The sequence below is a fragment of the Bos taurus genome, chromosome 29, assembly GCF_002263795.3.
Source record: "Bos taurus isolate L1 Dominette 01449 registration number 42190680 breed Hereford chromosome 29, ARS-UCD2.0, whole genome shotgun sequence".
NCBI lineage: Eukaryota > Metazoa > Chordata > Mammalia > Artiodactyla > Bovidae > Bos > Bos taurus.
This window is the reverse complement of record NC_037356.1, coordinates 24,702,287-24,729,323: the sequence shown is the minus strand read 5'-3', so window position 1 is coordinate 24,729,323 and position 27,037 is coordinate 24,702,287. Positions and strand designations below refer to the sequence as shown.

General features: G+C 42.5%; 1 pseudogene; it reads left to right on the top strand.

Annotated features, from left to right (window-relative positions):
* The window catches only part of LOC101906617 (uncharacterized), a 56,299-nt pseudogene that overhangs the window by 25,989 nt on the left and 3,273 nt on the right, over positions 1–27,037 (top strand).

Sequence of the window (27,037 nt, the reverse complement as noted above, 5' to 3'; positions counted from 1 at the left end):
CTGCCAGGGCAGAAGATGTGGGTTCAATCTCTGCATCAGGAATATCCCCTGGAGGAGGAAATGGCACCCCACTCCAGTATTCTTGCCTGGGCAATCCCATGGACAGAGGAACCTGGTGGGCTGCAGTCCATGGGGTCTCAAAGAGTCGGACACTACTAAGCAACTGAGCACGCACAAGATCAAAGGAATGGCTCTTGATCGCAGGTTATTTCCAAAAGAGCAGGGGTGGGAGAGTACAGATGTTTAGATCCTTTGCACAGGACCAACGATGGAGGGCTCTCCAGGGTCATCTTGCCTCACTCGTGCCCTCATTGAATCCCTTCACCCCACCCCACCTTTTCCACAATATTCTTACCCTATCTGGGCTGCCAACTATGTGATTTATGATTCACAGTTAGAAGACTGGTCAACATTATGTTGACTGATTGGTTAGACAGCTGCTACACAGGTTAGTTTGAAAATATTAAGAAAATTTTTACACTGGCAACAGTGGGACCATAATTATACTATTCTCAGGATATTTTCGGTTCTAAATAGCAGCTTCACTGTTGCATCAGATGTTTTTATGAACTTACCTTTTTTTAAAAAAAAAAAGACCAGGGATTGAACCTGAGGCCCCTGCATTGTGGGCGTGGAGTCTGGACCACCAGGCAAGTCCCCTTTTAAAAGAACCTTTACTGGCTCCCTATGACAACTAAGTACAACCTACTTTGGTACTTAAAATGGTAGGAAATTCAGACTTATGTCCAGAAAAGAGAGGTGACTATGGTGTGAAATGTATTGCTTCTCAGACAAAAGTACCATCTCTGTGTGCTCTTAGAGTCAGAGTTCATTTCATGATAAAAGAATCACTGAAGTGGAAACCAGGGCTTCCCTGGTGCCTTAGCGGTAAAGAATCTGCCTGAAATGCAGGAGATGTGGGTTTGATACCTGGGTTGGGAAGATCCCCTGGAGGATGAAATGGCAACCCACTCGAGCATTTTTGCCTAGAGAATTCCATGGACAGAGGAGCCTGGCAGGCTACAGTCCATGGGGTCCCAAGAGTGGGACATGACTTAGTGACCAAACCATCACCACCAAAGTGAAAACCGGTGAGGATATTTTCCCCAAAGAGTATCTCTCTTCCTGGCTGCCTTCTTATTTCCACCCTACTCTTATCTCAGTGGCTATTTTAATGATTTCTGAGTTAGGAAGAATTTTATAAAGTTTTATCTCAGATGAGAAATTTGAAGGGATATTATAGTTCTGATGAGTGAATTCCCGGTGGAGCTCCCCAGTAATAGCTATTCAGGATGAAAACAGTGATGGTCTTGCGGCTAGCAGAATGAGTGAGGTACTGTGAAACTCTGAGCCTTTTGCGGAGTGGCTCTGGGAGGTGGGTGTGCTTTACTGGGCTTTGGTGAATAATTCTAACTTTGTCATTTGAGTTTTTAAAAAAATTATTATTATGAATAAACATGTCGGAAGAGATTTATGTAGGGGATCATAGTTTAATCGTTCTATTAGTTGACACAGCAAGAAAATGACCCAATAGTTATGAATGACAATGTAAATCAAGAATACTTTTTACATAGTGCCCATCTCCAGAAAAACATTTTTCTCCTAATGTTGAAGGACCCATAATGTGTCTTTTGCCAAAGAGAGAAAAATGTTTTCCTTCCAAGCTGGCATGGCACGCATGCTCAGTTGTGTCCGACTCTGTGAGACCCTACAGACTCTAGCCCACCAGGCTCCTCTGTCCATGGGATTTCCCAGGCAAGAATACTGGGGAAGCTGCTGGTAGCCTAAATAGCTGCCAACAGGGAAAGCAGGCTGTTTTCTTTTAAAAGCCTAATAGAACTCTCTTGGAAACAGTTCTAGGCTCTGGATGAGAGGGCCAGAGAGCTGCTGAGAAGCACATTCGGTAAAAAACATTTTTCTATCTTCAAACATTCTTTTCTGACTGTACATCCCCACGCTGAGATTCTCTCTCCTAGGGTCCTGCCGTCCTAACCACCTCACCTTACTGGTTCCTCTATAAAACTAGCAAGCAAAACTGTTTCTGCAAAGGGTGCATAACTGAGCTGATTAATTTAGATTCATTTTTGAATGAATTGATTTTTAATAAATTGGCTAGGAAGTAATTCGGTTGAATGTCCCTCATTTCACAGAAGGGCAAATTGAGGCTTTGAAAAGGTCTTGTTTTCTCGTTTTCATGCACTAAAATGCCATCTAGATTCCAGGAAGCCTCTTTGTTTTTAGGTCTGTGGGAGGTATCTGCCTTTGGCGGGGTTTGATAGGAGGGTGTTTGTATTATTCACAGTCAGGCTGGGAGTAATTAGGTGAGTAATAAGCACTCACTCAGTGTCTGCAGTGGAGAAGGTGATGGCACCCCACTCCAGTACTCTTGCCTGGAAAATTCCATGGATGAAGGAGCCTGGTGGGCTACAGTCCATGGGGTCTCGAAGAGTTGGACATGACTGAACGACTTTACTTTCACTTTTCACTTTCCTGCATTGGAGAAGGAAATGGCAACCCACTCCAGTGTTCTTGCCTGGAGAATCCCAGGGACGGGGGAGCCTGGTGGGCTGCCGTCTCTGGGGTCGCACAGAGTTGGACACGACTGAAGTGACTTAGCAGCAGCAGCAGGAGTAGTGTCTGCATAGTCTCCACAATTCAGTGCCATGCAGAGATTAATCAGAGGGAGAGCACGCAGCCCTCCAAAAGCCTCAGACCTGAGTGGAGATATGTATGGCTTACCCTCACCTGAGTAAGGATCTGGGGGAGACAGCAGTAAGGTAGCGCTCTGCCCAGTACAATCCAGGCAACTGTCCTGGATTGAAATAACCCTCAGGGGGTGCTTAGAAGCCCTAAATTAAGTCCTGACTCTGCAGCTTCTGGCTTACGATTGGGCAAGGCTCTGCAAGCTTTTTGCTAGTTTTTTTTGGCTTATCAGTCCCTCTAGCTGCATCTCAAAGCAAGCTCCTCACTCTCTGTGCTCCAGCTGTGCCCCTCTCCCTCCACCCACAGGGCCTTTGCATAGGCTTCGCCCTCTGCTGGGAACACTCTCCTGTACACCCCTACCCCTATCTCATTCCTACTCTTTCCTCAAGTATCATTTAAAATGTCACTTCCCTAGGGAAGCTTCCCCGACATCCACAGGGAATCTTCCTACTACAGTGTTGGTCACAATAGTAATCAATTTCTTTCAAGATTATCTGGCTTTTATTTTTTGTCTCCACTAGATAAGGCAGAGATCAGGGCTGGTTAGTTTACTATTGCTCCCCTTTGAGCATATTGTCTGACAGAAGGTAGATGTTTAATACACATTTATGGAGTGAATGAATAGAAGCTATCACTTAATGCCCTGAACCTCAGTTTACTCTATAATAGGAATCATAAATTCTATCTCTTATGCTTGTTATATAGGTGAAATGAGATCTTGGGCTTGAAAACATCTTGAATGGTGCCTGGATGTAATAGACATCAATAGATATAGAACAAAGACTTTTAAAATAATAGTACTTAGCTGTGTGAACTGCACTTAAGTGGAAAACCTTGAGTGTTTGTTGTTGTTGTTGTTCTTGCTAAGTCATGTCCAGCTCTTTGCAACCCATGGACTGCAGCACACCAGGCTCCCCTGTCCTTCACTGTCTTCCAGAGTTTGCTCAGCCGACTCAATTCACTTATTCAGCAACACCATTCATATGATGCTTTATACTTCGTGAAGCTCTTTTTTCCACATCAAGTGGCAGATTATATTTTCCAAAGATGGCCCTACCAATATGTCTATCCCATCCCACATCATCGTCTCACAAGGTCGCAGTCATTCCTGTGGAGAGGTGAGAGGTCTGTGTTCCCTCTTTTTGAATCCCAGTGGGACTATGATGGCTGTGACTGAGGGAAAATGACAGATGTGTGTGTGTGTGACTTCTGGCTCGGTGTCCTGCCTAATCAGACACTTACACTTTACACTGCCACCATGCTGTGAGGAAGCCCTGAGGTCATCAAGAGTCAGCACTGACCTTCAGATGTGTGAGTGCATGAACCCTCTGAGATTCCAGCCCCAGCCACTGAGCCGCCCCAGCTGATATAGCAAATGGAGCAGAGACTAGCAGATTTGTGAGCTAGGTGAATGTGATGGATTGAAGCCACTCTGCTTTGGAGTAATGGTTAGGCAGCCATAGATGACCAGAGCACGTGTCATCACAGACTGTGCTGTGCTATTCAGTGAGCAGGGTGGGTATCATCGCTTATTCCCATTTTCAAGATGAGGGAGCAGAAGCTCGCAGGGGTTCCGTGACTTCCTCAGGATCACACAGCTGGTAACTGGTAAAGCTCTAGTATATGCATTTCTAGGATTCGTCTTCCTAGTACTCTCAATGTCCTGACTGTCCTTACATTGGCCTCAGAAGTAGAGGGTGGTACCAACTTTCTGGGAAATCCCACCTCCTTTTTAAGTTGGCTTGGGAGGCTTGGGGCTCCCTTCTCTTGGGGCTTAGGCTCCTTCAAATATTCAAGTGTCCTAGTCACACACTTCGGCGAGAGGAAGGAGAAAATTGCAGCAGATTATAGCCTTGTTGTTCAGTTGCTCAGTCGTATCTGACTCTTTGCGACCCCATGGACTACAGCACACCAGGCTTCCCTGTCCTTCACTAACTCTCAGAGTTTGCTCAAACTCATGTCCAATGAATTGGTGATGCCATCCACCATTGAGTTGGTGATGCCATCCAACCATCTCATCCTCTGTCATCCCCATCTCCTCCTGCCTTCAGTCTTTCCCAATGAGTCAGCTCTTTGCATCAGGTGGCCAATATGTTGGGGCTTCAGCATCAGTCCTTTCAGTGAATATTACAGTCTTAGATATAGCCTCAGATAGTACTTAATTTTGCAAGGTGCTAGGCATCCCTCATGCCATAAAACTTCTCCATTGAGGCTGGGCAAATGTTACTTACACATGTACACTGGAGAGACAGAGAAAGGTTCAGAGAGATAAAGAAACCAATTGGAGATGTATCCACGCCTCTTGACTTCCAGGTATGAGTAGAATTCTTCGAAAGGTTTACTGCCTCCCTCCCTCCCTCCCTCCCGAACACCCATACATGAACTCTGGCTCACTATCCTGCATCACTAGGAACTCGGTGGAAAGTCAACTCCACCGTGACATCAGCTTTGATTAGTTCGACCAGAAAAGAAGCATCACAGTGATTAAGCAGAACACATGGCACCTAGCAAATGCTCGGTGAGGCAGGCATGTTTCAAAGGCTCCTGGTGATGACAGGTTGAAATCTAAACTCCTTTGTAGTGGGCACACAGCTCCTTCTGACTCAGTCTTTTCCCCACTCAGCCTTGTCTTCTGCTGCAGGCTCCTTGCCCATCACACTCCAGCAGCAACAAGACTGCTATCACCCACCCCTCTGGCCTTCCCTATCCCAGATTGTCTTCTGCTGACAACTTCTCCTTCTTCAAATCGCAAGTGCTGTTTTCTCTCAGAAGCCTTCCCTGAAGCTTCCAAGCCAACTCAGAGTCAAGTCTTACAATGAAGCAATTTTATTTTCCTTTCTAACTGGACGCACTAAAATCAAAGAGACTTCCACCTCCAAATATTTTCATTTCCCAGTCCTAAATGCTGTGCCTATCGCAGAGAAGGTACTTAGAAAAGACTTACTTGATGAATAAATGATCTTATTTAATCCTTATGACCACTGCATAAAGTCAGTGCCTTTACAATCCCATTTCACAGATAGTGAAACTGAGTTTAGGAAGATGAAGGGACTTAGGGTATCATGGCTAAGTAGTGGAGCTAGGTATCAAATCCAGGAATGTCTACTACCTATTCTTTCTGTCATGCCACAGCTTGGCTGCCTCACCATTAGGGGATGGTTGGATAAACAATTCGAGAAACAACAAGAAAGTCCTCTATAGACTAAGGTCACCCAGAGCTTTCTGAACTGCTCCCAGGAAGTCCCTCACCTGCTCTGAGAATCAGCACAGCTCAGAACACACCTTTCAGATTAGCTGGTGTGAGTAAGGGTCAATGTCCTTTGTCCCTCACATGATTATTTTTTTAAAGTAGAAACATTTTCCTGATCATATAAGCTATTATTTCCACATCCTAAACTCTCTAGAATAGCTTGAGACTTGAGCTGCTCCTGATTCTCATCAAGGTTTTTATGTTCCTGTGGACCCCTTGTCTCCCCCTCAGATTAACTTGTATTTGAAGTTTTGATTCATTTCATTATGCATTAATGAGGAGTTCTGAACTCTCTGTTGCTCTGAAACAGGCCCTACTGGTCCTGTTGGCTGTATGGTTGCGGAGGAAATGATCTTCTGCCACATAGCTATAGAAAGTCGAGCGGCAGAAGTAAATTAACCCACCATTTCCACAAAGGGATATGCTGAGAATTGCCAACAATATTTATGTGGGCATTGTGCTCCCAGATACACTTGGATGGCAGTGAATTGTCAGTTACTATGACAAAATGACTGAAGAAATCAATCTGCCAAGTATGAATAGCTCTCAATGGACTTCAAGGTTCTCAGGTTAAGGGACCCGCAAAGCTGACAGTGGTTGGGTCTCGTATCGATATGACCTCCATTGGGGAGCATGTAAATTAGCAGAGATGGAGGCAAAGAGGTCTGATCCCCCGGCCCCCTCTCCCAAGAAGGGCATTTTCCAATATTCACATGGAAATGAAAGACCATTTTAGAAGGCCTGGAAATCCAGCCACGTTAATCTGTTCAAATCAGACGTTTCTCCAGAAGAACCTTGAAGGTCTTTCTAAAACACATACCTGCCCAATTCCAAAGAGAAGCTGTGAGTTTCACCTTCTCATATGACCTTTTCTTCCTCCTTATTTATCCTCTCTTATTTATCCCAGCCTCTAGCTAAGTCATATTGGATTGTACAAAAAGTAGCACATTGTGGATAAACAAGTATGCATCTCTCTGTCTCTGTCCATATGTGTGTGTATACATACATACACACCCCAAATAAGTTATTTTTCAGATTCTTCTCCATTGGATTCGCCATCCCTGGGGTCCTCTCCATTTCAACAAGAGTGATTTTTAAACAAAAGCTTTTTGTGGGTGAGTACTGGGTAAATTCCCATTCTAATAAAAAGAAAGATAAAGCTATTCATTTGGAGCATCCAAATGGTTTGTAAGGATTTGACTTCTGGAGTGAGATTTGAGAGGAAGACAATATTGAAAGCCATAGGCTGTTTGATTTCATTTCTGTTATCATTGCTATGATTTGAGGGTGACTCATGTAAATCCTTTATACATAAAAAACCCATAAACTCAAGTTTTGAGGAAATTTGATGTTCTTTGTTCTAAAGGCAAAGAATTATTAAAGAAATTATGACCAGAAAAAATAAAAGAATTCATTTTTCTATACCAACAATCTAAAATATCAGACTTGGTTCTATTTCTTACCAACTAGTCTTCTTTGTGAGCTCTTTGAATTGTGTTTTATGCATTTATTTCTATTTTTTATAATTTTATTTATTTATGTATTTTAGGCTGTACTGAACCTTCGTTGCTACACAGGCTTTTCTCTGGTTGTGGCGAGTGGTTACTGCTCTGTGGTTGCAGTACGCAGGCTTCTCATTGCGGTGGCTTCTCTTGTTGCGGAGCAAGGACACACGGGCTTCAGTAGTTGAAGCACGTGGGCTCAGTTGTTGCAGTTCCCGGGTTCCAAAGTACAGGCTCAATAATTGCAGCACACGGGATTAGCTGCTCTGAGGTGTGTAGGATCTTCCTGGACCAGGGATTGAACCCATGTTTCCTGCATTGGCAGGCAGATTCTTTACCACTGAGCCATCAGGGAAGCCCCATACATTTAAAATAGACTAAGAAAAAATGCTAACGTAAGAGTATCTTCATGTAAACATGATAACATGAGAACTGGTAGAAGCTATAGGAGTGAGAAAGCCTGATTGGGGACTTAGGATAACCATGTAGCAGTTGGTAAATCTGGGCTGAACCCCAGGTCCATCACATGCTAAATGAGGATAATTACAACTATGTCATGATTAACGACACTGAGAATTCAGAGATGTCAAGTTGGTTCTTTGTAGTTGGTAAAAGGCACAGAGTCTTCTCTGGAAAGGTATTATGGAGGATGAAAGGAGAAACTCTAAAGGACTGCAAACAGTGTATAATTCAGTACTGAATATTGTATTAGGATTTTGGAAGCAGGAGACTTGAGTGAGGGTTGAAGGAGTCAGGAAGGGCATAATGAAAGATGCAGAAATTGGTCTGGGACCTTGAAAAACAGGTCCAAATTTAGTATTATGTAGTTACTCAATATTTTTAATATGTAAAGAGCTCTTTAAAATCAACAAGTCAAGCATACCAATAGCAAAAAAGTGAAAGAGCATTAAAGATACTCCATAAACAACAAAAATATCAAGAAGCATGTTAAAATATTCAAGTTAATAATGAAGGAATTTCAAATAATAGCATGCTTTCCCCTTTCCATTTAGTTGGTAGAATTTTTTTTTTGAAAATATTCTTTCCCAGCAGTGAAAATATCATTTTGCATCTTGTGTGGGGGGGGGGTGGTAAATAAATACAACCATTTTGGAAGACACAATGGCAATAAAAAAGAACATGAAAAGTGTTGTTTAATCTTGATGAAATCATCAGAGATGTTCACAAAAATACAAAATATTTGTACAATGGGGAGCTACCTCTAGTAGCAAATAGTAGAATTATTAGATGCCTAACATAGGGAATTGGTTTAATAAAGTTTGACATATAAAATTAAGAAGAATGTTTTCAGACTTTTTGAAGGCATGGGAAAATGTATCCAATATAATAAACAATCAAAAAGCCAGCATGAAAATTACATATAAGATATGTATTCTATTAAAAATGTGCCTATACATGTATATTATACATGTAGACATAAATGTATATTAACAAAAAAAAGGAGAAAGTAGTGATGGTTTCTGAGTGGCAAGACTATGGATAATTTTTATTTTCTATTTTACAATTTTTCTAAATTTCCTACATGAATAATAAATGCTATTTATTCCTTTGTATCTATTGTGGTTTTGCACTTAATCTAATAGAAAAGTACTGATGTTACTGTTTTGCTTTATCGAAAATTGTTCTATTTTCTTGGCTATTTTCTTGTTGTCATCCCATTGGGTCAATGATCTATTTTTGCTACTCTAGAATCTTCCCCAGATGCCATATTTCCCACTGAATTTAGAGGCACACATCATCTTGTCAGATCACCTTTATGCAGCGTTCTTTCCTCCTTTTGGCCAGATCACCTACTTTGCAAGACTGTAGCAGAGGCATCAGAGAATGACACTTAATGAAGGGCATGACCTCTAATCTGATTGCCTGGGTTCTGTGAAACCTTAGGCGAGGCATTTAACCTGTACCAAGTATCTCTTGCAAGACTTCCCTGGTGGCTCAGACAGTAAAGTGTCTGCCTATAATGTAGGAAACCCGGGTTTGATCCCTGGGTCGGGAAGATCCTCTGGAGAAGGAAATGGCAACCTGCTCCAGTACTCTTGCCTGGAAAATCCCATGGACGGAGGAGCCTGGTATGGTAGTCTACAATCCATGGGGTCACAAAAAGCCGGACACAACTGAACGACTCAACTTTCACTTTTTCTTTCAAGTATCTTTTGGGAGTGGTGGATAGTAAAAGATGCTTAGTGAATATTTATTAACTTGGTGAAATGAATGACGCAAGAACAGAAAATAGGAAAAAGAGAAGCCTTAATACCTACTATCCTATATTTACTGCTTTCCATGACAATTTAAAATGTGCCTTCCTGCTCTTGAGTAGAGAACCAAGCTATTTTAGAAAGAATACGCTTGAAGCAGAATTCAGACCATCAGGTAGTTACTGTCTTCCTTGTGCAGGAAACTTAAAATTTCTAAACTCATTTTACTCATCTGTAAAAGTGGGAACTGGTAAGAGTTCTCGTGATGATTACCTGTGTAATAATACTGTTCAGTGAATATTTTCCTATACGTCCACCCTCAAACCCTCTGTCTCTGTCCCCAGGACAAATGAAATGTATCTTTCCAGGCACTTCATCCCTATAGCTCCGGCAGCATCTTCTGTGGAACTTGGTTAACCCAATTGTAATGACAAACTGCCTTCTCATCAGCAAAATTACAATGACTGATGCTACATACAAATAGTTCCCTTTGATTCATTCTTTTTCAGACTTCTTTTTCTGCTGTTACACTTAAAATTTCTCTCTAGCTTTCCATTTGAACTTAATTGGCAGAATCAGCTTCTAGTAAACATTTGTCTTTCTTGTCTGTGAAAATGTCTTCCTTCTACAGTTCTGGGAAAACTTAGCAGATTCATTCTTTTAAAGGAAGTGATTATTTGATAAGTGGTTGCAACTTTACTCTAAATGTGGTCATATTTAGTCTCTTTCTGGCTTGCTCATGTCTTCCTTAAAAAAAAAAAAAAAAAAGAGTAAAACTAAATAAGTCCTCTCTCACTGAATTTGACATAGATGATTACGAATGACTTTAGATATAAACCCAGTGCCCTATGAGGCAAATGATTTGAGCTCACCCTATGAGATCTATAATGTTTATAGTTTTAAAGAGTGGAAGAGATCTGTTTGGGGAAGTAATTATAAGAAAGCCAGATTGCAGAGAAAAAAAAAAAATGAGAAAGAACCCAATGGCATTGAATTCTAAAACTCTGCCAAGCAAGAAACCAAGGCAGGAGATGTATAGTTCCGAAAAGGGTTCGCCTCCTTTTGAACCTTTATATTCTCTAATCCTTGAAACAGGTTTGCTCTCTTGTTCACATTCTCTAAAGATCCAAAACAGCTGGGTAAAATCTGGAATAATATAGCGTTACTGTTAACATGTTTAAATTGAGATCAAATCTTAATCTTTTTCTTTTCTGTTTATTTGCTTCAAAGGGTTTCAGGGGCAGTGATGTGAATTATTCTGCATGTGCTTGATAGATTTTAAGCTTTATGAGAGGCAAGTTGCCTGCTGACTTTGTGAGCATGAAAAGACCACTCTGACCAGGGTTTTCAGATTCGGTTAGTCTGAGAGCAGTGATTCATGTGGGTCGTTATTGCCACAAAGGCAAAAGACTTGTTGAATTGGACTAGGTGCGTAGCACAGCAGGTGGTTTAAACTAGGTTGTCCCTTAACCTTAAGACAAGCAGGGAAAATGTTTAGGCGAAAAATCTTATTGCAGTTGGTAGCAAAACTCCCTGATTTTCCAAATACTGAGTTCTGAAGGAGATTTTAGCATTAGGAGATTAAAAACTCAGATATCCTCAGAAGATTAAAAACTCCTATATCCTCATATCCAATGACTTTGTTCCTCTATCTTGGCTTAACTAAGATTCATTAGTAATTGCATTAACTTTTTTTCAATTTCTCCTTCCCTGAAACTTCTGAAGCAAGTAACAAAATTTTATCAAATGAAAACTTTTCCTCAAAGACCCACATTAAATCAACTTATGTAAAAGATGCATTATTCATAATTCAGTTAAAATGTAGAGTATTTATATTGGATTATCTTATATTCCTTTCATAAAGATGTAAATTTGGAACACCTATATTTAGTAGAGGAGTTAAAAACAGTTTCATCTGCTCTGAATAACTTTTTTTTCATTGCTCAAACAGATATCTCTAAGTTTTTTTTATCTCCTGTCATTTCCCTAATGAGAAAAGATGTTAAGTGTCCTTACAAAATTTTCATTTCTATTTGTTTCTGGAGAATTCCTGTCATTTCCCTAATGAGAAAAGATGTTAAGTGTCCTTACAAACCTTTCATTTCTATTTGTTTCTGGAGGATTGTTAATCTAAGTATACCATGAATATGGCCATACTTCTGTATAAGGAAACTCTTTGTTTTTTTTTTTTTTTAAGAGATCTGGTTTTAAGAAAAATCAGATACATTAATATAATAAATAGATTAATAAGATGGTGTTTATTCTCATTAGAAAAGTCTTTTTCATTTGACAGAATAATTTGCACTCGAGTTCCTTTAAATGTAGCAATATTTATGCATTTGAAGTATGATTTTACATAAAATGAAAATTTTCTATAAGTGTATTTATTACTGCTAAAATCAGTACTTACATTTTATTGCATTAGTCTAATTATCTAGATAATTATGATTTTTAAAAAAGATGTACTTTCCCTTGAACTACTCACAAACTGTGAAATATTATTTATGGATCATTAGAACTGGAAAGGAATTCAGAAACACTCTAATTAGAACCTGTGTGTCCATTTGGGGCTCATTGTTGAGCTCGAAGCTAGAGCGGAGATGCAGAAAAGTTGATCAGCATTATCAATTTATTCCTGCTCTCATTTTGGAAGTGTGTTATGTGTGTGTGCTTGTGTTTGGTTTAAGAGGTTGGCCAGAATTTCACAGCTTAAAAATGATCAAAGGCACGTTTTCGACAAGCTTTTATTCAGCAAGTGGCAAATGTAAAGGAAGGGATTTTAAAGTCTTTATATGTGCTTTTTATTTCTAAAATACATGTCATTCAGCACAGATAAATGTAATAATTTTAAATGCTATTTGGCCTTTTGTTCACCTCCACGCTACCGCCCTCTCACCGCTGTTTCTTTAAACGTCTGAATTTGAGACATCTTTTGAAAATCGACCCCGCCCCACGCTGTCCCGAAGACAACACCCATTCCAAATCGCACACGCCAAAAAGAACTGGCCAGAGAGGGAAAGGGGAGACCCCTTACAAACAGATTTTAAAAAGGAAAACTATCAAAGCAATTTTGCCTTGGGCAGTGACAACATACCTACCAGGCTATGACCCTCAATAAAAATCACGTTCAGAAGTGATGAAAAGGCTAGCGAAGCAAACTGTCAAACAGGAGGAGGCAGAACCCTTGAGGGAAGGGGCGCGTTCGTCACTTTACAGATGTAAGGAGGACCGACCGGCAGGGGCTGCTTTAGAACCGCTCCGAGCCGGCCCTGCACTCAGTTCGCGCTGAAAGCTGAGCGCTGGGCCTTTTGAACTCTGGCCGCTCGACAGAAAACACTCTTTTGAAAGAGGTGGCATTCACTGGGCTGTCAGAATCAAGCAACACCAAATTAAGGCGCTCGTAAAACCGCGCTGGGCTCAGAAACAGAGCCTCTTGCTTTTAATCCCGACATTTTGGATTAATATCAGGTGTTAATTTCAAACATTTAGAGCAGCCCTTTGGAGGAGACGTCATAATTTTGGGACTTTTTTTCAATGCTAGAAGAACTGAGAGTTGGGTCACGAGCACCTCGGTAGCATTAATTACGTGCGAAGGGAGTAATGGTGAAGGCAGGCAAAGATCGAAACACTCCTCTGCGTTTCTCCAGGTCCTTTTCGGGACGCGGCAGGTCTGCGCGCGGGAAGCGCCCTGGGCGCAAAGGCGTTCTGCAGAGTGCTGGCGCCGCGGCTCCGGGAGAGGACGGGGTCTGCGTCCTAGCAATCGGCCGGGGTATTGTGAACACCACCGATCGAGATTCTCCCCAAGGGTCGCCTAGAGAGGGTTGAACTTGGAGTTCCTTCTCTTTTTGAGTGCATTGTGAAAACAAAGAAGGGCCACATTGAGCCCCCTGGTCTGCGGGTGCGGGTGCGTTTCAGACCGGTGTCCTGGCTGGAAAGTCAGCCGCCCCATGTCGCACCCCCCACCCCAGACTCCGCACCGTTGGGAGCAGTGGGGTCCGCAGCGCATCACACTCGTTCCTGTAGGCCCAGGGGGCCCGAGGCCAGATCCCGACGTCTGCAGAGACGCGGGCACCCTCTGCCCCCCGCGCGCCCCACCGTGGGTTGCCGCTTTCGCGCCGGTGGCTTCGGGCCGGCCAGCCCTTCTTCTTTCAGCACAAAGAGTTCGAGGTGCATTGCTTTCTTTGGCGTAAAGCCCTCGCCGGGTCAGAGTGAAATCTCCGCTTTTTTTCAGGAGCATGGCAACACAAAAGGTTTAAGGGGGGAAATTGTTAAAAGGAAGCCCTTTTCTCTTTAGGCTGAATGCAGTGGGGAGATTAAAACTTTCATTTGAGATTTTGCAGTATTCATGGTGGTGGGGCCATGAATGGGGCCGAGTCAAAGCCCCCAGCGCTGCTGTGTGTGCCCTTTTATCTCCCGCACATCTTCAGACACAGGTTGTTTTGCACTTGAAAGAGGGGCGAGAGGGGAATGTGGGATTTTGACAGCTGATATTGGCCTCTGAACTCTTGATGGGGATTTTCTAATTAACCCCAAGTACCCATCAGGTGGCCAACAAGGAATGATTTCTGTCAAAGAGGGCAAAAAGTTTCCCATTTTGATCCGATGGACGGGAGGGAGAGGTTTTAACATTCAAAGTAAGGAAATTTAGGAAGAGCCTCTAAACATAGAACTAGAAAAAGCCTGATGGAGCAGGTTGGGTTGGGGGAAGCAGCTGTGAGGACCCCAGAAAGAGAGGCCCTGTAAGGGCCGTCTTGACATGGCCACCATTAGAACACTTGGGAAAGGAAAATGTGGTTCCTGAGACTCAGAGAAGATGACTCTGAGAGCTTTGGAAGCTAAGTTAGCTAGGAAGTTTGGGTGGAGTGCTGTAACTTGTAGTTTGACTATTGTGTCCAGACTTGGGAATTCCCGCCCCCCCCCCCCTTTTATGTTAGGTAGTTTTAATTCTAGTTCAAAGCCAAGACTCTTTGCTGAGACCCTAGCATGTGCTAAAATCAACTCCATATGGTTTTAGTAAATGCCTCCAGTTGAAGAGATGATGGAAATGGTGTATCAGCCTTTGTCAATGAAGAGAAAACTGCTGATTCGTTGGTTCAAAAGCAAAACTCTTTAAGAACAAGTCCCCAAAAGAAATAATTAGTTTGGAAGATGAAATTCCAAATTCTAAGTCCCTTGGGGGTTCAGTTTCTGTGTATTTGGGGGTGAGGTCCCTGCAGAGTATGTGTTTACAAAGGGCCCCAGGCAAGTGATTCTTCTGATTGTGTTAAGCTCCAGAACAGTGTTTCCCAGGTGTCTCTGATAATATCAGGACTAGGAATGCTCAGTGTTCATCTTCGTACTGAAAAGTCCAGTGGATAGTTCTGAAAGTCTGTATTTTTAACAGAATTCTCAGAGTGGTTCCAAGGGTCCCAAACCTCCTGTTTTTTTCTCCTACAACCGCTGGCTGCTGCTTCCTGATCTCCTTTGCAGGTTTCTTTCCATCTCCCTGACCTTTAAATGTTGAGAATGCTCCACTGCCCAGTCTTTGGTCCTCCTCTTTCTAAGCCCTCTTCCTTGGTGATCTCACCTAGTCTTGTGACTTTATACTAGAATCCCAGGTTATAGAGCCGGTTCAGATGTGCCCTAAAGTCTAGATTCTCCATCTAATTGTTTGCCTGGTATCTCCACTTGACCTTGACCTTTGCCCTAGAATTCTTTCTTAGGAAACGGAAGGCTGTTCGGGCTACAGTATGTGACGGTGGGAAGGCAGTAGAGGTGAGGCTGGAGAGGAAGGTGAAACCATATTATTAGGGCTCTTTAGGCCATAGGAGCGGAGAAGGCAATGGCATCCCACTCCAGTACTCTTGCCTGGAGAATCCCATGGATGGAGGAGCCTGGAAGGCTGCAGTCCATGGGGTCGTGAGGGTCGGCCACAACTGAGCGACTTCACTTTCCCTTTTCACTTTCATGCATTGGAGAAGGAAATGGCAACCCACTCCCGTGTTCTTGCCTGGAGAATCCCAGTGACGGCGGAGCCTGTTTGAGCTGCCGTCTATGGGGTCACACAGAGTCGGACACGACTGAAGCAATTTAGCAGCAGCAGCAGCAGCAGGCCATAGGAAGGAGTCTAGATTTTACTTAAAGGGTCACTGGAAGGCTTTAAGGGTGTAAAGAGTTGGGGAGACATAGCACGATCTAATTGAGTTTTCAAAAGGACACACTGGCTGCCATGTGAGGAAGGAATTGAAGAAGGGCAAGGAGCACAGGAAATGGAAACTCAGATAGGAATCTTTTGCAGTAGTCCAGGTAAGAGATGATGGTGGCTTAATCCAAGTAGAAGCACTGGAGAAGGAAAGAAGGGGACAGAGGTGATTTTGAAGGTAGTCACAACTGAACTGAAGGAAGGATCTGATTGAGAACATGAAGAAGAAAGAACAATCAGGGTAGCACCCTAATTTAGGCTTAATAATTTCGATATTGTGCCATTTACTGAGAGAAGTAGAAGGCAGTGCTTCCTAAATTTTTTCATATTATAACGTGTATAAAAAGTGACAATATTTGTAATATATAAACTAAAGAGGATTTATATATGTCTGTGTGGCTCAGGCAGTCAAGAATCTGCCTGCAACGAAAGAGGCCTGGGTTTGATCTCTGGGTCAGGAATATACCATGGAGAAGGGAATGGCAACCCACTCCACTATTCTTGCCTGGAGAATCCCATGAACAGAGAAGCCTGGCAGGCTACAGTCCATGAGGTTGCAAAAGAGTCAGACATGACAGCAACTATGAGGCTTGGTGAAATTTTTCATTATATTTTCTTTACATACTACTTTGACAAGAAAAAATAAAATACAAAGTATTAGGGATGATATATCAAATGCATTTAAGAAATCTCTTAAATAATATTTCTTTTTTTGAAAACAATTATTTGTTCTTGACTGTGCTGGGTCTTTGTTGCTTTGCCTGGGCTTTCTCTCATTGCGGCAAACAGGGGCTCCTCTTTGTTGCGGTGCTAGGGCTTCTGTTGTGGTGGCTTCTCTTGTTGCAGAGCATAGGCTCTAGGTGCATGGGCTCAGGAGTTGTGGTACATGGGCTTAGTTGCTCCCCAGCATATGAAATCTTCCTGGACCAGGGATTGAACCCATGTCCCCTGTATTGGCAGGTGGATTCTTATCCACTGCGCCCCCAGGGAAGTCCCTTAAATAAAATTCCTTAAAGTTAATAAAGTTAATGAGTTGTTTTGGAACCTTGCTTGGAAACAATAACAACATTGCTTTAATGAATATGGCTTTTCTTTTAAATGTCAGATTTTAAAGTTGAAGTGTGTGTGTGTGTGCGTGCACACGCTCAGTTGTTCACTTGTGTCTGACTCTTTGCAATCCCATGGATGGTAGCCCACCAGGCTCCTCTGTCTTTGGGATTTCTCAGGCAAGATCCTGGAATGGGTTGCCATTCCTGGAGAAGGGCATCTTCTCCACCCAAGGATTGAGAAGATCCTACAGTGGTCAGGAATCACCTGCATTGGCAGGTGCTTTGTTTACCACTGAGCTACCAGGGAAGCCCAGCTACACACGATTCTGATCAAGACTGTTTAATGGTAAGCTATTCCAATTCTTGAAAATCACAACAATGAAAACCATTTTTCATAACACGAGACAAAAGTAGAAAGAAATACTCTTCCAATTGTTCAGCAGTTTCAAGAGTTGTAATTAAGTGCAATTAACTTTTAACATTGAAATCTCTTGTAACATTTCTAATGGATTTCAAATCCAATAAAATATTTTCAGTTATTAATTGGTTCATTCATTTATTGAGGCTTACTAAGTGCCAGTTACTGTTCTAGACACACGTCAGTCTTTCAAAAGAATGATTGAGCCCTAATTTGTAGAATCCACTTCTTTGCCAGGACTTCATTTGTCATAATATGTCACCTGATTTATGTGAAGGGAGAGGGTAGAAGCCACCACCTGGAGCCCACCCGTGTGGCCCCTAACCCCTGACTCTCTGTCCTGTGCTTCGTGCTTCTTGAGCACCCAGGACTCCTCCAGTAGCCCTGTGGGTACTCTGCAGCCATCTGCCAAGGAGATGTTCCTGCCCAAATAACTGAAAGCCAGACATAACTCATTTTGTTTGCTGATTTTGGGCTTCGTGAGATTGCTGGGCATGGCATCTGGCCCTGCTGTCTTCAAAGGATGCTTGGATAGCTGCACAGGGCTAGAGGCAGCTCTCCTAGGGCCTCCAATGGCCCCAGAATCCAATTGGCCACTTTCACAACCTGACACCCCATGGCCTATGTGGGTGCTATGGCACTGTGGGTAAGGAGCTCTAAATCAACCAGTTCTAGCAGAACTGTTACAGACAGAATTGTGTCTCCTTCCCTGTTCCCCCATCATGCCCCTTCACATATGAAGCCCCAGTCCCTAATGTGATTGTGTTTGGCCTTTATGGAGGTAATTAAGGTTAAATGAGATCATAAGGATGGGGCCCTAATCTGACCTGACTGGTAAGAAGAGACAGACAGACCTTGGGATGCACACAGCGTGAGGAAAGGCCATGTGAGAATACAGGGAAAAGGCAGCCATCTACAAGCCAAGGAGAGAGGCCTCAGGAGAAATCAGACCCGCTGACATCTTGATCTTGGACTTCCAGTCTCTAGACTTGTGAGAAAATTAACTTCTGTTGTTGAAGCCACCTAATCTGTGGTATTTTATTATGGAAGCCCTAGCGAATTAATGCAAAAACTGAACAAAAAGCAGAGGTTTTTTCAAACCTGGCTCCCCAGTTGGGACAATCCAAGGAGCTTTCAGTTCAGTTCAGTCGCTTAGTCGTGTCCGACTCTTCGCGACCCCATGTATCGCAGCACGCCAGGCCTCCCTGTCCATCACCAACTCCTGGAGTTCACCCAGACCCACGTCCATCGAGTCAGTGATGCCATTCAGCCATCTCATCCTCTGTCGTCCCCTTCTCCTCCTGCCCCCAATCCCTCCCAGCATCAGTCTTTTCCAACGAGTCAACTCTTCGCATGAGGTGGCCAGAGTACTGGGGTTTACAATACTAATGCCTGGGTTGGCACTTCCCAGGTGGCGCTAGTGGTAAAGAACCCACCTGCCAATGCAGGAGACATAAGAGGGGAAGGTTCTATCCCTGGGTCAGGAAGATCTCCTGGAGGAGGGCATGACAACCCACTTCAGTATTCTTGCCTGGAGAATCCCATGGACAGAGGAGCTTGGCGGGCTACAGTTCACAGGGTCGCAAGGAGTCGGACGCCAGAGCAACTTAGCACGCATGCGCTTACGCACACATTACGTCCCCTCCCCCACCCCCACTTCTCCCCTCAGAAATTCGGATTTGATTGGTGTGGTGTGTAGGCTGGGGTGTCAGGACTTTTTCGAAGCTCCATATGTAAGCCTAAATGTCACCCAAGGTGAGAACCACTGGGGTAATGCGTAGAAGTTTCAAGGAGGCAGACTTGATTAGAAAAAACCAAAAACGACAACAACAAAATTTTTTACTTTGGGTCTGCTGGAGACTCTTGAGAGTCCCTTGGACTGCGAGGAGCTCTAACCAGTCCATCCTAAAGGAGATCAGTCCTGGGTGTTCATTGGAAGGACTGATGTTGAAGCTGAAACTCCAATACTTTGGCCACCTGATGTGAAGAGCTGACTCATTTGAAAAGACCCTGATGCTGGGAAAGATTGAGGGCAGGAGGAGAAGGGGACGACAGGATGAGATGGTTGGATGGCATCACCAACTCAATGGACATGAGTTTGGGTAAGCTCTGGGAGTTGGTGATGGACAGGGAAGCCTGGCATTCTGAGGTCCATGGGGTCGCAGAGTCAGACACGACTGAGTGACTGAACTGAACTGAAATGGTGAGACCCCTGCCCACCCCACCCCCCAGCTCCCCATCACATCACTGAAAGTATTTAAGCTGAGGTTGGAAGGTACAAGGACTTCCTGGCAGGAGCTGAACCAGATCACCATATTGCCATTCTCCTGGGAAATGGATCATCCACCCTGTCACCCCCCAGCATCCAGCCTCACCCTCGCCTGACCCCACGCATGTGGCCAGTCTGCCTGAGCACCCTGGATCCCTTTCCCTGGGTAGTTTCTGCTCTGCAGCACTCAATCCCTGGTCTGTCTTATTTGAGGGTTTCTGTGTGACCTTTCAGGTCCTCACCATCAAATGAAGAGGCTAAAGCTTCTTCTTGATGTATGCTAAGCTTCTTTCCAAATCTCAGATTTCTTAATTTTAATCAAGTCAGAATATAGCTTCCTGATTGTAACAGGAGATGGGAATTAAGTGAGCAACTTCAAGGCATATCAGGTTCCTTGCTAAGAGAAAGGCAGATTTAGTCGATGAGCTATGCTTATTGCTATACAAATTGAATTAGTAGGAAATGAAAGGGTCACCTGCTGGAGATGTCCATTTGGCCTTGGTGGAAAAATGCTTTTTTAGACTGACTGCCTGGGAAAGCTTAAGTTTGTTGTGGGCACACCTGTCAGCCTCATTAGTGGGTTTTTTTTCTTTTTTTTCTTTCTACTAGATGCTTATTATCCTATAAATCAGCACAGAAGAGAGGGTTATATCAAGCATTCAAGTGACCTCTGTACATCCCCTAACTCTTAGAAATTGTGGGCTTGTCTGGAAGGGGAGTGATCAGAGACCTTTCTGCTCTTAGGTCTTAGAACCTTGAGTGGGATTTGCCTTCCTGGAGGCTTTATTTTTCCTTGTTGTATATCTCGGGACTCAGCCTGCTCCTGTGACTTTGGGTCCTACCCCAAATCTCCCCTCTGGGATTCTTCTTAGCGCAGGTAGGGAGCAGCATACACCTGCTCTGTGGCCCTTTTTATGCCATCTCTGAAACTAGCTGTGACACTTTGGCATTGAACCATTTGATGACTGAAATATGGGAGGAATTAACAAAAGTGGATGTAACAGTGACTTTAAGCCTCACAGAGTTTAAGACTCAAAGCCTCTGACCTACTTTTCTTGCTCATTCCTGGTGGAAACTAAAAGCCTGTCATGAGAATGCACATCATGTGTGTGAACGTGTGTCTATGTGTATATATATAAATATATATATGAAGATATTTATTTTAAAGAATTGGCTCACATGATTGTAGAGACTGACAAATGTGAAAGCTGTGCATTTGCACCATGTGGATGTATATAGATTTGGGGGGTTTCTTTTCAGTTAAGTTGGGATTCATCCTGGGTTTTTAAATATCTTTCCATGACAGTACATACAGATCTAAAAAGTGCTCTTAAGCAATTTCCGCTTCAAACTAATTCAGATAAACCACTGGTTTCTGTTTTCCTTATTAAGTATGCAGTTATATTCTTAGGCCCCACGAACAATCTTGGCTTACAAGTCAATCTGCAGCCACGTGGATGTGTCTACTATCATGGGTTGAGTTGTATGCTTACCAAGAGAGAGTTGCTTGTTCGCAAGCCTTTTTATGCCAGTTGTTCTTCTACTGTAGTTATATGATTTAACTAAATATGAGATAAATCAATGACATTTCAGTGCAAAATGAAAGAGCTGTTGTTCCTTCAGAAACTAAGTTTGATGTCTTGGGATTAAGTTTAAAGATGATCACTAAAACAAATTGCTAGCCAGGTAAAGAAAACTAAGACTATTAGGGAAAAAACAATAAAAACAGAAGGTTTTGTACTTGTTCCTCAAGTGTCTCTAAGTTCTCCATAGGCTAAAATAAAAATGAAGCTGGAAATCATATGTGATTATTAAGGGTGTGTTTTCTGTAAGAAAGGTGATGCAGAACACCAGTTATAAGATTTGTCCTCAAAGAAAAGCATAGGTCCAAATTTAGGAGATTGGCAGATTGATGTTTGTATACATGTTTTAGATTAAAATAACACATTTTAGATAAGTCTGTGTGTATTATTTTGTGTAATCCTCTGCTTTAACTGCTCCTTCAAGTAGCTGGCCAATTTTCAACCCTGCCTGTGGGAGCTTCCACTATATGAAATGATAGGGGAAGGTACCATGGCATATCATCCCATCTCATGCTGTAATACACTATTCATGTTTCTACATTTACCCCCTCAAACTAGATAGTAAGAACAAAAGTGTATCAGGACAGCACACGACTTTTTAAGGTCATTTAGTGACCTTGTTTCTCCCTGTCTCCCCTCCCCACCATAACTACAGTGTCCTAGGTACTGCGGCAAGTACGTATACCAGTTCAGTTCAGTTCAGTCACTCGATTCTTTGCGACCCCATGAACCGCAGCACGCCAGGCCTCCCTGTCCATCACCAACTCCTGGAGTCCACCCAAACCCATGTCCATTGAGTTGGTGATGCCATCCAACCATCTCATCCTCTGTCGTCCCCTTCCCCTCCTGCCCCCAATCTTTCCCAGCATCAGGGTCTTTTTAAATGAGTCAGCTCTTCTCATGAGGTGGCCAAAGTATTAGAGTTTCAGCTTCAACATCAGTCCTTCCAATAAACACCCAGGACTGATCTCCTTTAGGATGGACTGGTTAGATCTCCTTGCAGTCCAAGGGACGTGCAAGAGTCTTCTCCAACACCACAGTTCAAAAGCATCAATTCCTCTGCACTCAGCTTTCTTTATAGTCCAACTCTCACATCCATACATGACCACTGGAAAAACCATAGCCTTGACTAGACAGACCTTTGTCAGCAAAGTAATGTCTGTGCTTTTTAATATGCTATCTAGGTTGGTCATAACTTTCCTTCCAAGGAGTAAGCGTCTTTTAATTTCATGGCTGCAATCACCATCTGCAGTGATTTTGGAGCCCAAAAAAATAAAGTCTGACACTGTTTCCACTGTTTCCCCGTCTATTTGCCATGAAGTGATGGGACCGGATGCCATGATCTTAGTTTTCTGAATGTTGAGCTTTAAGTCAACTTTTTCACTCTCCTTTTTCATTGTCATCTAGAAGCTCTTTAGTTCTTCTCCACTTTCTGCCTAAGATTGGTGTCATCTGCATATCTGAGGTTATTGATATTTCTCCCAGCAATCTTTTTTCCAGCTTGTGCTTCCTCCAGCCCAATGTTTCTCATGATGTACTCTGCATATAAGTTAAATAAGCAGGGTGACATTATACAGCCTTGACATCCTCCTTTTCCTATTTGGAACCATCCTATTTGGAATCCATGTCCAGTTCTAACTGTTGCTTCCTGACCTGCATACAGGTTTCTCAAGAGGCAGGTCAGGTGATATGGTATTCCCATCTCTTTCAGAATTTTCCACAGTTTATTGTGATCCACACAGTCAAAGGCTTTGACATAGTCAATAAAGCAGAAATAGATGTTTTTCTGGAACTCTCTTGCTTTTTTGATGAGCCAGCAGATGTTGGCAATTAGATCTCTGGTTCCTCTGCCTTTTCTAAATCCAGCTTGAACATCAGGAAGTTCACGGTTCACGTATTGCTGAAGCCTGGCTTGGAGAATTTTGAGCATTACTTTACTAGCGTGTGAGATGAGTGCAATTGTGTGGTAGTTTGAGCATTCTTTGGCATTGCCTTTCTTTGGGATTGGAATGAAAACTTACCTTTTCCAGTCCTTTGCCCACTGCTGAGTTTTCCAAATTTCCTGGCATATTGAGTGCAGCACTTTCACAGCATCATCTTTCAGGATTTGAAAGAGCTCAACTGGAATTCCATCACCTCCACTAGCTTTGTTTGTAGTGATGCTTCCTAAGGCCCACTTGACTTCACATTCCAGGATGTCTGGCTCTAGGTGAGTGATCACACCATCGTGATTATCTGGGTAACGAAGATCTTTTTTGTATAGTTCTTCTGTGTATTGCCACCTCTTCTTAATATCTTCTGCTTCTGTTAGGTCCCTACCATTTCTGTCCTTTATTGAGCCCATCTTTGCATGAAATGTTCCCTTGGTATTTCTGATTTTCTTGCAGAGGTCTCTAGTGTTTCCCATTCTATTGTTTTACTCTATTTCTTTGCATTGATCGCTGAGGAAGGCTTTCTTATCTCTCCTTGCTGTTCTTTGGAATGCTGCATTCAAATGGGTATATCTTTCCTTTTCTCCTTTGCTTTTCACTTCCCTTCTTTTCACAGCTCTTTGTAAGGCCTCCTCAGATAGCCATTTTGCTTTTTTGCATTTCTTTTTATTGGGGATGGTCTTCATTTCTGTCTCCCGTACAATGTTACGAACCTCTGTCCATAGTTCATCAGGCACTCTGTCTATCAGATCTAGTCCCTTAAATTTATTTGTCACTTCCACTATATAGTCATAAGGGATTTGATTTAGGTCATACCTGAATGGTCTAGTGGTTTTCCCCACTTTCTTCGATTTCAGTCTGAATTTGGCAGTAAGAAGTTCATGATCTGAGCCACATTCAGTTCCTAGTCTTGTTTTTGCTGACTGTATAGAGCTTCTCCATCTTTTTCTGCAAAGAATATAATCAATCTGATTTCAGTGTCGACCATCTGATGATGTCCATGTGTAGAGTCTTCTCTTGTGTTGTTGGAAGTGGATGTTTGCTATGACCAGTCCGTTCTCTTGGAAGAACTCTATTAGCCTTTGCCCTGCTTCATTCCGTACTCCAAGGCCAAATTTGCCTGTTACTCCAGGTGTTTATTGACTTCCTACTTTTGCATTCCAGTCCCCTATAATGAAAAGGACATCTTTCTTGGGTATTAGTTCTAGAAGATCTTGTAGGTCTTCATAGAACTGTTCAACTTCAGCTTCTTCAGCGTTACTGGTTGGGGCATAGACTTGGATTACCGTGATATTGAATGGTTTGCCTTGGAAATGAACAGAGATCATTCTGTCATTTTTGAGAGCATTAATAAGGGGTTATTGTTTAAGCTACAAAGTTTAAGTTGACTAGTTAACCAGCAATAACTGATAGTCATGTACCCTTGAACCTTTGGAGATGGTACTTAAGATGGAAGCTGAATGCTCTACAATTGTGTGTGTGTGTGTGTGTGTGTGTGTTAGTCACTCAGTCGTATCCAACTGTGACCCCATGGACTTTAACCCTCCAGGCTCCTCTGGCCCGGGGATTCTCCAGACAAGAATACTGGAGTGGGTAGCCATTCCCTTCTCCAGGGGATCTTTCCTATCCAGGTACAGAACCTAGGTCTCCCACATTGCAGGCAGATTCTTTACCGTCTGAGCACCAGGGAAGCCAGAACGAGCAATTTTTTTTTCAATTACTCGAGACTTCGATATAGCGTATGTTAGAAATGCATGACTCTGAATATTGAGTTGTGGCTGTTAATAGCTCTTAAAGAAGTGATGACTTTTAATGTATTCTGATGAAAAGCATTCCTGGGAAAGGGCTAGGTTCATTTTACTTAGATTAACTCTGATTTACGTCACATGAACATCTCAAATCTTAATGTTCCAGCAAGATAATCACATTCTTTTGCTCATTAAGTAGAAGGATATGATTTCAATTTGGCTTCTTCTTGGAGAGCAGAAAATTGCTGAAATGATACTAATGAAATGCTCACTGACTTACATGCCCTTAAAAATATCTCAATTATTTGTGTCAATCTCTTTTTGTTTCCTTTGGCCTTTTCCCATATGCATCTACTTGGCATGTCATACAAAGGGATGTCTTCCCCCAGAGGGGGAAGAGAATGTTCACCTGTTTTTAAAAGCTGCCATCAGGATCCTGACACAGGTGAAGAGTTTTTCTCTCATCACTACATTATTTCCCTGAACAGATTGTAATTTCATCAATTTTCCATGCTTATGGTCATGAATGCTTGGCATTACCACATCTTAACATTAACAAAAAAGGAATTTCATGGTTCTAGTTTTCATTTGAAGACAAAGAAGGCATGAAGACCTCATTAGAAATATGGGGTGTCTCCTATTGGCTCACTCATGCTTTCCTTTGCTTTCTCTTTCCTTCGTGTTGATGCCAAAGCAGACACTGCTCCCCTCCCTCTGTGCTCCCCCAGCCATTCCCTCAAACTCCAACAGGAACAAGGAGGCCAGAATCTTTTCAGAAGCCAGTGGTTGTGATACCTACACTTGGTGATACTTAAAAAGTCTAGATTCTTCTCCTCTTTCAGAATCAAAGAAGTAACCATTCATGGAGAAACTTAGGTAGCATTTATAGTAACAGATTTATTTCCCTTTGCATTTCCTAAACTACTAATATAGCTTTGAAATGAGATACGTGCATTTTTTGTCTTTCAAAATTTGAAATTGTAAATTATGATAAAACCTAAATGAGGAAAGAACTCTGTCATGTGGGGAAGTCTGTTACTCCTTGAAGTTTTTTCTGATTCTCCTGGTTACCAGGTATATGACATTGGGCAGATTATGTAGCTTTTCTGTGCCTAAGTTTTCTCACATATAGAATGATAATAAAATCATTCCTTGGTTTCCATGGGAGATTGGTTCCAGGACACACAAGTATACCAAAATCCATGGATGCTCAAGTCCCTTATATCAAATGCATGCAATCCATGCACATCCTCCCTATATTACTTACACTATCTAACATAATGTAAATAGTATGTAAAATAGTTGCTGATGCATGCAAGTTTTGCTTTTTGGAACTTTCTGGAAGTTTCTTTTTTGTCCTGAATATTTTCAACCTGTGGTTGGTTGGATCTGTAGATATGGAACCCACAAATTTGGAGGGCCAACTGTAGCAAAACCTACTTCACAAGATTGCACCTTGAGGCTTAAATTTGTTCAGTTCAGTCACTCAGTCGTGTCTGACTCTTTGCGACCCCATGGACTGCAGCTCACCAGGCTTCCCTGTCCATGGCCAAATCCTGGAGCTTGCTCAACAAACTCATGTCCGTCGAGTCAGTGATGCCATCCAACCATCTCATCCTCTGTCTTCCCCTTATACTCCCGCCTTCAATCTTTCCCGGCATCAGGGTCTTTTCCAATGAGTCAGTTCTTTGCATCAGGTGGCCAAAGCATTGGAGCTTCAGTTTCAGCATCAGTCCTTCCAATGTTAAGTTTACTAATATCTGTGAAATGCGTAGGTCAGTACTTGGCACATGAAGCATTCATTGTTTTTAAATTATTTATACACACTTCTGTTTTAGAATTGTACTCTTCACAAAAACTTTCTCATAATCTCTTACAGGAATTTGATGTTTAACAGATTACAAAAGGGTTTTTATATGGTTCTCAAAGCCCCGGGGGTGTGAACAGAGCAGGGACTATCATGCCCATTTTACAGATGAGGAAAATTTAAACAGAATAATCACATGATCCAGCAATTTCACTTATAGATATATACCCAAAAGAATTGAAAGCAAGAACTCAGCAGATATTTGTACAGAAACGTATATAACAGCACTAAGTCACAGTAGTCAAAAGATAGAAGCAACCCAGATGCTCGTGATGCGTGACTGGGTAAACAGTGGGGTATTAAAATGAAAACAAAAGCCT